This window comes from Chinchilla lanigera, unplaced genomic scaffold (genome assembly GCF_000276665.1).
Source record: "Chinchilla lanigera isolate Chin_1 unplaced genomic scaffold, ChiLan1.0 scaffold00128, whole genome shotgun sequence".
Taxonomy (NCBI): Eukaryota; Metazoa; Chordata; class Mammalia; order Rodentia; family Chinchillidae; genus Chinchilla; species Chinchilla lanigera.
In genome coordinates, this window is record NW_004955529.1 from 927,896 (window position 1) to 940,786 (window position 12,891).

Below are 12,891 nucleotides of genomic sequence, written 5' to 3' on the forward strand. Positions count from 1 at the left end.
CTCAATCACACCACATCAGAGTGACTGGCTGGGAGGCATCTTGGAGAGGGCAGAGTCAGCTCAGAACTCAGAGAGTCTGATGACTCCACCTAGAGGCTCCCAGCTGGGCCCAGCCCACAGCAGGTTGAAATGACAGCTACAGGTCAAATGAGTTTGGTCTCAGCCAGAAGGTGCAGGCTCACTGAAATTATTTACTACCACACCAAAAAGGTACTCCTGGCTTGCTGGGGTAAATGAACACAGATCAGGACTCTGTCTGCAAACGTTGTCTGCCAGTGAAAGAAGAGAAATAGCTGGAAGTGGACTTCTTTCTTTTTCTATTTTTTTTCTATCTCTGGTTTTTTATCTCTCTTTTTTGTTTTGTTCTGCTCATTGTTCTTTTGTTTTGTTTTCTGTGTTTTTTTCTCCTTCATTGCTTGATTTTTTTTTTTTGGTACCGGGAATCGAACTCAGGATCTTACACTTGCCAGGCAGGTGCTGTGCCACTAAGCTATATCTCTGGCCCAGATATTGTTTTTATATGAATGTGAATGTGGTTTCCAGCCCCTTTCTGGTTCTAGTTCGCTTCTGTTCCTCTTTTTATCTTTTCCTTCACTTTTTCCCTCCAGTATTCTGAGCCAGCTTCCCAATCAGCATGATCTCCCTTTGTCCTCCACCTTTACTTCTGATCTCTTACTATTCTTCCACTTCTTTATTTGTTCCCAAACCCACTTTAAATTTTAACCGCTGAGGGCAAAACAGACATATTAAGGACTTGCATACTGCACATAATTTTCTGGATTATTTTAAATTTTGTAGTATCACCACAAATCTACTTCATAAAGTTCTCAAATTAATGGTTAGCTCAGTTTGTCATATTCTAGGCTGTGTTTGATTCTGTTGTCACTGCTGATTGTAGCACTATAGCCAAAAATGACATTAACTGTTCTAAACAACTGTCTTCCTGGTATTCTAAAACTGAGATTGACTAGGCGGTCACAAAAAATACTGTGGCAGAGTGCCAAAGAACAGAGGAGCTGGGCCTAACATTCACCAACTTATCAACCCCAACAAATTGAAGAGGTTGGATCTTGTAACAGACTCAAAACCAAAAAACCAGCTACACCTGGAAGATACCTTGAAAAAGTACTGATTTCCTAAGGGTTCTAGATACTATCAATAAATCAACCTGCCATAGGAAATTCACAAGCATCACATTAGGATTTAAACTAAAAAACAAAGAAAAGGAAATGAGAAGACACTTAGGCAAGATGTAAATCCAGGTAAGATGCAACTCCAGGCAAGATGTAAAACAGGCAATCCCAGGCGTCAATGAGGTGGGCTTTCAAGTGGTAACAACAAAAGCAATTGAATGAGGCTATAGAAAAAAATCAAACCAGAAATAATTTCTCAGATAACTGCAGAGATGGTGTCCACAATGAAAACCACGCTTAGTGACTCTAGAGCAGATACACACACACACAAAAATAGCGGAGCTTCAAAAAATTATGGAAGTCATTTTGGGGACATGTTTGACAACTACTCCTCAGAAAAATCAGTAACATAAAAAAGAATTCAAAAATATCAAATCTCTCATATTTAAAGTCCCAGTCCAAAAAAATGGGCATCTGAGATGAACACACACTTCTCAAATGAAGAAGTACAAACAGCAAATAAATATATGAAAAAATGTTCAAAGAAAAGGAAATGAGAAGACACTTAGGCAAGATGTAAATCCAGGCAAGATGCAACTCCAGGCAAGGTAAGAGAAACTAGGATGGGGAATGGAGAAAACAAAGAAGGGAAAAGCCACATATATGATAGTTAACATAGTCATACTACTAATTTCTTAGTTCATTGAAAAGAAAGTTTGTGCTAATATTGTTTGGACAATTAAATTCTGATATCTTGCACTCTGAGTAACTAATTTAAAGGTAACAATATGCAATGTATTAACCATTGTTACCCTATTATCTTGATCTGACATTTTTTTAATGGAAACAATCTGCTGGGCATTACATAGGTAAACTCTTGAAGATACCGGGAAAGACTTTCTGAACAGACACTCAGTTGTACCAAAAATCAATAAATGGTATCATATCAAATTAAAAAGCTTCTGCACCACAAAGGAATCTATCAACAGAGTAAAGAGACAACCTACAGAATGGGGGAAAAATTGCCAGCTACTCTTCAGTCCTAGGACAAACATTTAAAAATACATAAAGAACTAAAAATATTAACATCCCCCAATTAAAAGACCTAATCAAAAATTCGCATCTGCTGGCCATGGTGGTGCAAGACTATCACACCAGTACTCCACAGGTTGAGGCAGGAGGATCACTGTGAGTTTGAGGCCAGCCTGGGATACACAGTGAGTTCAAGACCAGCCTCAACTGCATAACAAGACTCTTTCTCAAAAATAATTAAATAAATAAATAAAATAAATTTGAAAAAACAATGAGTCCATCTCATTCTAGAATGAATAGCTATCTCCAAGAAATCAAATAGTAACAAGAGTTTGTGAGGCTGCCTTGCTGCTGGGAGTGCAAACTGATAGAACCACTACGGAAATCAGTAGAGAATCTTCTCAAAAAATTAAAATTAAAAATTCCATTCTACTTAAATATTCCCCTTCTAGGTATCTTCCCAAAAGAGATAACACATTATTATAGTGATACAAGCATACCCATGTCTGTAGCAGCACAATTCACAATAGCTATACCTTGGAAGCAGCCTATATATGCATCAACAGATGAATGGATAAAGAGAATGTGATATTTACACAAAATGTTATGCATCTTTGCCATAAAGGATAATCTCAAGTAACTTGTAGGAAAAAGGATGTACTGAGACCATGATATTTTAAGTGGAATAAATCATGTACATAAGGTTAAATACCATGTAAGTTCTCATCTGAGTAACCCAAAATATAACATAAGTACAAAATTAAGGGTAGACCACAGGAAATAGTGAGACAGACCTTTAGAATATGGGATAGAAACCATATCCTAAATATAGATAGAGGGAAGAGAGGAGATAGAGGGAAGAAAGGAAAATGAGATGAAATAAAAAGAGATAGAGGGAAGAAATAAAAAGAGATAGAGGGAAGAAAGAGATAGAGGGAAGAAAGGAAAATGAGATGAAATAAAAACGGGGAAAAGTGAAGTATTGTATATAAGTATCATGTTGCTACAAGGATCATGATCATTGTATACTATAATTATGTACAAAAAACATATTTGTGTATGTGTGTGTGTGTGCATATATGAATGAAAAGGGGCCCAAGAGACCCAGACAGCAGGGAAGATGATGGATAAGAAGAGAACTAGATAAAACAGACAAGTCATGTACCTAGTACTACACCTCACATTTAATGTAATGCAGTCATGTACTACAAGCTTGCCCCAATTAAAAAAAAAAACATTAAAAGAGAAAAGTTAACTTACGGAAAAAATATTCAGAGTCTACTCTAGTGTTTCTGGGTATAAACCCAGCTCACATGATTTCCATTAAGCTCAAAAAATACAATCGGAAAAAATAAATCAGCATCACCTTGATGTTGCATCCCAGCTGATGTTCTTTTTTTCCCACATGAAAAGGGGATGATTTCCATTGATAATGCTGTATTTTGGCCTCAGGATCATAACCACAGACCAAAGTTTCACATCACCAGTAACACCCCTTAAAAAGCTGGTAAATATGGTGCAGCAGGAACAGATAACTCAAATGAAAGTGACAAACACTATTGGTTTTGTTTGACAATCAGAATGCATGCAACAAAATTCTTATTCAATTGCTTCATGTTAAAATATGTTAAGATCCTCTGCGTAGAACCTAATTGATGCTCGTCACACAGTTACTGATGTTCATTGTGCCACTTCTCTCATTGATTCTTTCCTTTCCATTGGCTGGCACACAGCAGCTACATTTACAGTATTTTTTGAACATGCCAGGTATATAGCTGTCCCTAAACTATTTTGGTTTCCAATTGCACGGAATATCTTCTTCCAAATTTTCTCTTTGGTCTATGCGTATCATTGGAAGTAAAGTGAGTTATTGGTAGGCAGCATATACTTGGTCTTAAATTTTCTATATATTCAACCACTTGATGTTGAAACTGTACAACTCAAATCAATTAAGGAAGGAAAGTATTGACCGCACAGTTTGTGGAGGTTTCAGTCTTAAAGTCCACATGAAACAGCAAAAGACCCCAAACAGCCAAAACAATCTTTAGGAAAAAAGAAAGTCAGCCCGGCATGGTGGTGTACGCCTATAATTCCAGCACCCCGGAGGCTGAGGCAGGAGGTCATTGCAAGTTCAAGACCAGCCTGGGCTACACAGTGAGCTCAAGGCCAGCCTGAACTGCATAGCGAGACCCCGTCTCAAAAAGCCAAAAAAGCAACAGTCAGAGACATCACAGTCATTGACTTCAAAATATATTATAAAGCTATTCAAGTAAACACGGTTCTAGAATGAAAACAAATACACTGAACAACAGAAAAGGATACAAAGTCCTGAAACTAACGTAAGTGTTTATAGTCAATTGGTATTGAATAAATGGGCCAAGAATGCACAATGGAGATAGGAAAGGATCTTCAATCAAATGGTGGTGCAAAAGCCAAACGTCCACAGACATACTTTATACCATACACAAAAATCAACCCAAAATGAGTCAAACACAGAAGACATAAAAAGAAAAAACCAAAAGATGTAAAGCTACCTCTCTTGGTTACTTTTCTCTCATTGCTGAGACAAAATACCTGACACCCAAAATTAAGGAAGGAAAGTACTGACCTCACAGTTTATGGAGGCTTCAGTTCATAATCAGCTAATTCCAAGGAAGGATGGCCTGGCACAGGAGCAATGCTTCAAGGTGGCAGAAGACAGCAAAAGGAACAAGAACCAAAGAGGGGAAAACAAGCCTTTTTCCTTGCTTATATTGTGAGCAGGCTATCTGCTCCTCAAGGTGGGTGCAGCACTCACACAGTCTCCAAGTCCTCCTCTTGCACATGATGAGGTTGTTTACAAAGTAAGGACCTTGGCTCCCTGCTGAATCCCTTAAACCTCTAAACTTCAAGTTGATAAAATGTATCAACCATTACACTACCAGAAGAAAATAAAGAAAATAAAGGCACCATGACAGCAGTGGGACAATGATTTCTTGGATAGAACTGGTACAGGCAACAAAAGCAAAAGGCAAGTAAGATTGCATCAAAGTAAAAAGATTCACTTCACACATAACAGCACAGTGAAGAAACCAACCACATTTGGAGAAAGTATTTGCAAACCACACATCTGATAAAATGCTGTTAACCAAAACATACTAGAAACTCGAACACCTCAACACCAAAAAAAAAAAACCCTAATAAAAACATAGGAAAACAATATGAGTAGACAAATCTTAAGACATAAAACTAGTCAACATATATGAAAAATGCTCAACATTTCTAATACTCAGGGAAATGTTAATTAAAACCACAAGGACATAACATCTCAAAACTGCTAGTACATCAAATTGGAAAATAATATGGTAATAAATATCAAAAAGACTGACGATAGTTGTTGGCAAGGATGTAGAAAAAATGGAACCCTTTTACACTGTTGAAGGTGTAATTTGATATAGTCACTTTGGAAAATACTATTGAGGTTCCTCAAGAAACTAGTAGGTGATCTAGCAAACCCACTTCTGAGTATATATCCAAACAAAGTAAAATTATTATGTTGAAAAGATATCTATTATCTCATGGTCATTTCAGCATTATTCACAATAGTCAAGACATGGAAGAAGTCTATGTGCCCACTAACATAAATAAAGAAAATGTAGTATATTATGCACAGTGAAATAAACTAAATGAAATAAGCTAGGCATTGAAAAATACTGTTATGATCTCATTTATATGTGGAATCTAAAAAAGTCTGAATCATAGAACCAGAAAATAGAATGGAGGTTAGCAAAAACATGGGGAAGGGAAGGCATATGTCAAGGGAAGATATGATGGAAGGGGATAAAGTTTCAATTAAAAGAATAAATTTTAATAACCTACTTCAATGCATAGTGACCAGTTAACAGTAACATACATTTTAAAATTATTAAAATAATTTATTCTAATAAATTTCGAGGCATGCATACACAGCTATATTTGTTTAACTGAGTAACCAATTTGAAGATAACAATATGTAATACAACAACTATTATTAATTTCCTATCACCTTGTCTGAAACTCTGGATTGTTTCTAATGTTTGGGTGTTGTTTTGTTATGTCTGTTTGTTAATCTGTGTTTTCATTATTTTATCTTTCAAATAAAAATGACATACAAATGCCATAATAATTGTACAAATTTATGAGATAAATTGTGGTATTTCAAAACATATATACACTACACAATGATTACAAGAAGATAACCATATCCATTGCTTCAACCATTTATCATTATTTTTTGTGCTCAGAACAAATTCTTCTCTACTATTTTTAAATATTTAATTGTTTTTGCAATCAATTACCCTACTATACTACAGAACATTAAAACATTTGTCCTATCGAACTACCTTACACATGATATGGTGTGTATCTAGATGTCCCGCCCAAAACCTCATGCACTCAGAGATGCGGATTTTCAAATGTGGTTAAGTCTAGGGATTTGAATATAGATTAAGGGTGTGTGGTAACTAAATTAATCCCTGATTGGTTTACCATAGTTCTGTGTATGGATAATGGAAAGGCCCACCCTGGATATGGGTGGCACCAACCAACAGGCTTGTCGCCTAGATGAGATAAAAAGAAGGAAGGTTCACTGCCGCTGCTGTTGCTTTCTGCCTACCCTGCCTTGAACTGTTTCTCCTCTGCTATGCCTCTCTCTTCCAAGTTGACCTTCCCTAGAGACAGCTGACTATGGATTAAAACCTCTGTAAACTGTGAGTCAAAATAAAACCTTTCCTCCTTTAACTTGTAGGTGTCAGGTTTGTGTCTCCCTGACAAGAAAGGTAACTAAGACAAGACATTAAATTAACAATGTTCTTTATCCCTGTTATAGTTCCACCCCTCCCAGAATCTTAAAATGTGTATATTTTTAACATGCTCACCATAAAACTTAGGTGATGTCAATTAGTTTGTCTTTCTACAATGTATAAATAGATGTGAAGATCACATTGTACACAATTATCACATTGTACACTACTACAAGAGAATACATGTATTCAGTAGCACACCAAACTTTCTCTAAAACAGAGCACATACTAGTCCATAAAGCCTACTTAAATAAATATAAAAGAATCAAACTCACAACTATACTATCAGGGGATTGTGCACTGAAGCTAGAAATCAATCACCGAACTATCAAAATTTATAAACACCTGAAAATTAAATAACACATTCCTAAACACTCAAAGGTTCACAGAAGAAACCAAAGAAAAAAATTAAACAATTCCTAGAATCAAATGACAGAGCCAGTATAATATACCAGACTCCAAGGGACACAATGAAAGAAGTTCTGAGATGGAAGTTTATGGCTTTCAATGCTCACACTAGAAAACTCAAGTGAACTCAAATAAACTAATGATGAGGCTCAAATAACCTAATGATGCTCAAAAAACAAAAACAATCCAAACCCAAACCTAGTGTAAGGAGGGATTATCATAAAGATCAGAGCAGAAATTAACAAAATTTAGAGTAAAAAAAATACAAAGAATAATGAATCAAAGAGCTGTTTTTTTCAAAGAATAAACAAAAAAAAGACAAACCCTCAACCAAACCACCAAAAGAAAAATAAAATTCACATCAACACAACTAGAAATGAAAAGGGCACAGCGGACACCATCAAAATCCAAAAGATCATTAATAACTTCTATGAAAAATGGTACTCCAATGAAATGGAGAATCCTGAAGAAATGAACAGATTCAAGACACATGAATTACCAAAACTGATCCAAGAAGAAAAACTTAGGAATCCAATAACAGAGAATGAAATTGAGGTTGTAGTAAAATACAAAACACTAAGAAAAAATACAAAACAGCTAAGAAAAGCCCAGGACCTGATGAATTCACCACTAAGTTTTACAGGACTTTCAGGGAAGTAAAACACCCATATTCCTCAAATTTGTTAATGAAACTGAAAGGGAAGGAGTGCTTCCAAAAGCATTCCTGGAAGCCAGCATCACTCTGAATATAACATTAAATGAGGACTCAATAAAAATGAGAGCTACAGGTCAATTGCTTTAATGAACAAATGCAAAAATCCTCAACAAGACACTGGAAAATAGAAGACAACAAACCATCGAAAAGATCATACACCACATCCCAAGTAGGCTTCATCATACATATGCAAGGACAGCTGAACATATGACAATCAATAAATGTAATACAACACATGAACAGAAGGACAAAAATCACACAATCATCTCAATAGATGTAGAAACTTTTTCGCAAAATTCAACATCCATTCATGATAAAAAAAAAATCAGAAGAAAATAGCTGTACAAGTACCTTATCTCAATCTGACAAACACCACTTATGATAAACCAAAAGCCTACATTACATTAAATGCAGAAAACATGCAAGCTTTCCCTCTAAAATCAGGAACAAATCAAGAATGTCCACTATCAGCATTCCTGTCCAATATTATATACTTGAAATATTAGCCTGAGCAACCAGGCAACAGAAAGAAATAAAAGAAATATGTGTAGGAAAAGAAGTGAAATCATTGCTATCTGCAGATGACATGATCATTTATGTAGAAGACTCAAAAAATTCCAACAGAAAACTCCCAGAATAACCAAATTCAGCAATACAGAAGGATACAAAGTCAACAAGCAAAAATCAATATGATTCCTAAACATCAGTAATGAACCCAGCGGCATGGTGGCTAGGCTCAGCTCACTGGTTTCAGAGAAACTCCTACTCCAGCCACAGATTCAGCGCCCAAAAGGGTCACCTAGGGCTGGGGGTGCACCCTAGGGAGAGGAAGGACCCAAGCTGTGGGGTGCCACGGGCACCTAGCCATCCCTGGGTGAACCCTAACAGCAACTGTCACAGCCTAGGGAAGAGTTTTGTGCCACTGCTTTGCGCCCTGAGCTCCGAAGCCAGGAGGGCAATGCGGGTGGCATGGAAGTGCCATAGGGGGGTGCCAACTTCTGTTCCCATCTCCTGGTCACCCTCCACCCTGTGCTCTAGTGATCCTGGCTTTGATGTCGCTGCCCAAGCGTCTGGCTACGTAGCTGACCCCACTTCTCAGTGGGAGACATCCTGGCCTGGAGCCTGGCCTAGGGGGCGCAGTGGAGCTGGGGCTGAGCCGGGGCCCCCAGCGGGCCCTTAGCATCAGGAGGGCTGGGCAGCTATGGGGGAGGTTCCTCTGAGGAGCCGCGCCACTGGCCCCACCGCGACACAGTTCTACAGTCTGTCAGTCCTGAGGTGCATGGGGTCATCCACAAGATGGACCGCAGGGCCAAGAACTAGGCTCCCGCCATCAGCTCCGCCATCGACCGTAGCGACATGGAGATGACCACGCAGTCTATCAGCAGTGACCGTGCTGCACTATGCGCTAGCTGCTCCTACCTACTGGCTGTGGACAAGCAGTGGCAAATGCGCTACCTAAAGGGCTCCAAGTGCAAGCTCAACCTGGAGTTGGAGCTCGCCTGTTTCAGGAAGGACAGCAGCATCTACTGCAAGAAAGACTACTACAGGCAGTTCTCTGTTCAGTGCTGTGCCCGCTGCATCCTGGGCATCTTGGCCTCAGAGATGGTGATGCGTGCTCAGGAATTAGTTTATCACCTCAACTGCTTCACGTGCACCACTTGTAACAAGATGCTGACCACTGGCGATCACTTCGGCATGAAGGACAGCCTGGTCTACTGCCGCTTGCACTTCGAGGCGTTTCTGGAGAGCGAGTACCCAGCGCACTTCAACCACGCCAAGCTGACAGCGGCAGCAGCTTGGCAGAGGCTGAAGCTGCTGTGGCCAAGAGTGCAGAGCTGGGCACAGCGGGGGGCCAACCCGCTGGGACTTCCCTACTACAATGGCATGGGCACTATACAAAAGGGGCGACCAAGGAAGTGCAAGAGCCCCAGGCTAGGGGGCAGATCTGGCAGCCTACAACGCTGCACTCAGCTGCAATGAGAATACCCAAGCAGCCAGAAGATGAAGCGCATGCGCACCTCCTTCAAGCACCACTAGCTTCGGACCGTGAAGTCTTACTTTACCATTAAGCACAACCCCAATGCCAAGGACTTCAAACAGCTACGCAAAAGACAGCCTCACCAAGCGGGTTCTCCAGGTCTGGTTTGAGAATGCCCGGGCCAAATTCAGGCACAACCTCTTGACATGAAAATATGGGTGTGGACAAGAGGACAGATGTGGCGGTGCAGACAGGGACACCCCTAGGGGCCGGCCTCTGAGCTCTCCAACTCCTCCCTCAGCCCCTCCAGCATGCCCACCACCCTCGACTTGATGAGCCCCACCTTGCTAAGCTTGTCAACTGTGACGTCCATCTAAACTTCTATGCCTGGCAACCTGGAGGGCCAGGAGCCCCACAGCCCCTCACAAACGACTCTTACCAACCTTTTCTAATGAATTGCGGCCCCCCCACAACCCCCATGATTTCTTTAAAAAATAAATTATCAGCCCGGCATGGTGGTGCATGCCTGTAATCCCAGCAAAAAGACGAAAAAATAAAATAAGAAATTATCTCTAGTCGAATTTCAAGTATAATTTTCTCTTTTTTTTTTTTGTCTTTTTGAGACAGGGTCTCCCTATGCAGTTCAGCCTGGCCTTGAGCTCACTTTGTAGCCCAGGCTGGCCTCGAACTCACAAGGACCCTCTTGCCTCAGCCTCCTGAGTACTGGGATTACAGGCATGTGCCACCACTCCCGGCTCCAAGCATATTTTAAAATAGAGGCTTTCAGCAACTAACTAACCACATTTACCATCTCACCTAGAAACAGAGGGGAAAAAAATAATTGCGTGTCTGGCTAACACAGCGGGGTGGGGTGCACTAAGGAATTTCTTGGAAGATCTATATGCGACACAACATTTGTGTCCCTGTACAGTTTTGAGAACTAAGCAAGGAGGAACAACAAATAATTAAAGTTGGCTAGAGCTTCTATATTTTTAAAGAGTGGCCCAAGCCTTAGCAATACTGTTTTATCCATACTTGGGATGACTTGTTCATTTTTCTCTCCCTCTTTTTCTCTCTATATATTTATGACCAGAGCAAAAATGTAAAAAACAAAAGGCAAAAGAAAAAAAGTTTGTTACTTTGAATAGTCCTAGAAAAAAAAAGAAAGAAAAAAGGAAAAAAAAAAACCTCAAACCTCCCCAACGGTCACTTTGTTGTTTCAGAATTTTAAGGTGGAAGTCTGTGCAAGTATCAGAATTTGTAAAATCTAACCAGTAACAACCATTTATCGAGACAAAGAAAAAATGAACCCACCGAGAAATGCCAACAATATTCTTCACAGAACTAGAGAAAACAGTTGTCTTAAAAATCATACAGAAGGGCTGGGGATATAGCTCAGTGGCACAGCGCCTGCCTAGCAAGTGCAAGGTGGTGAGTTCGATTGCCAGTACAAAAAAAAAAAAAAAAAGACCATCAAAAATCATACAGAACTAGATGGGCCAGGCATCTGGCACACCTCTGTAATCTCAGCACTTGGGAAGCTGAGGTAGGAGAATTACTGTGAGTCCAAGGCCAGCCTTATATTATATATAGTGTGTCTAAGGTCAGCCTCAACTACATAGCAAGACCTTGTCTCAAAAAAACTAAAAACAAAAGAAAAAGTAGTTTCTCAGCCTGGCTGATTTCACTAAGGTGGGCTTATTTCATGTATACCTGGGCTTTGGGGAACTTATATACTGAAATTTTTTTCAGCTCTATCCAATCCTCAACCTTTGTCTTCGTTAGATGCATACTTTTGTCAGCTCCTCAAAGGCAGATCTGGAGTCTCTTTGTGCTTCCCAGGTTGGCCGTACTGATCAAAGCTCCTTTCCTACCATTTACCAGTACTAATCTCCTTAACTGCCTTCTGGGATGGGTATCTGGGCCTGGACTATTAGGACTTGCATACCTAAAACTTTGCCAAAATCTTTGATAACAAATCCAGCAAGGCACACCTGGAAGAGTACCATTTTGGGCATCAGCCACTTGCAACTAACTTATTCCAGGCAAGGAGGAAAGAGGCCACCCTGGGCTACATAGTGAGTTCTAATTCCCCAACTTGATGTGCCCTAAAATTCCTGAAGCACCACAGCTGTTCCACTTATACATTTTTTGAGTTAACCTTATTTCTCTTCCCTTTTAGTTTTGTGTACAGGTTTTTTTAACCTGATTTATTTATGTACTGTCCTTACTATAAAACTAGTACTTCAAGGTTGCATGCTAGTTATCCAAGGCAGCCCTAACTAAAATGCAAGGTTTAAAATTTGGGATTAAAAAAAAACCTTAAAGGTGACCTCTTTAAAACTCCATAATTCCTGTAAAGATTGTTAGGCTCAAGATTTACATAAAACCTGCAAATTAAAACCTTAAAATCTGGTAGCCTAAAGGTTTTATACATATATGATCTTAGCTGATAGATACACATTTGTGTGTTTACTTGCAGACACCCCCAAAAATTGACTTATAAATTAGTAATGTAATTAGCCCAAATGTCTTTTGTTCACATAACTTAGATAAAGCCTTAACAAGTTAATGTAAATTGAAAAAATAAGAATAAAGATGTTTTAAAGTTGATAAAATATATTCTGCTAAAATTTTAAGCCAATTGGTAATATTTGTCTTTGTTAAAATGTAAGATCAAATGTTCTTTGCTAACTATATATCAAGTACAGTGACTTTTGGGGTTTCCTTTGTCAAAAAAAATAATGCTGTTTAGGTTAGTCTAATATCTTGGTTGTTATAGCTAAGTTTAATATCAATAAGATA

General features: G+C 39.0%; 1 protein-coding gene and 1 pseudogene across 1 annotated transcript in view; one reads left to right on the forward strand and one right to left on the reverse strand.

The window, feature by feature from the left end:
* The window catches only part of Brwd3 (bromodomain and WD repeat domain containing 3), a 157,801-nt gene that overhangs the window by 93,437 nt on the left and 51,473 nt on the right, over window positions 1-12,891 (reverse strand). The gene's annotated exons all lie outside the window — the stretch shown is intronic.
* Window positions 9,384-10,538, forward strand: LOC102017809 (annotated as a pseudogene).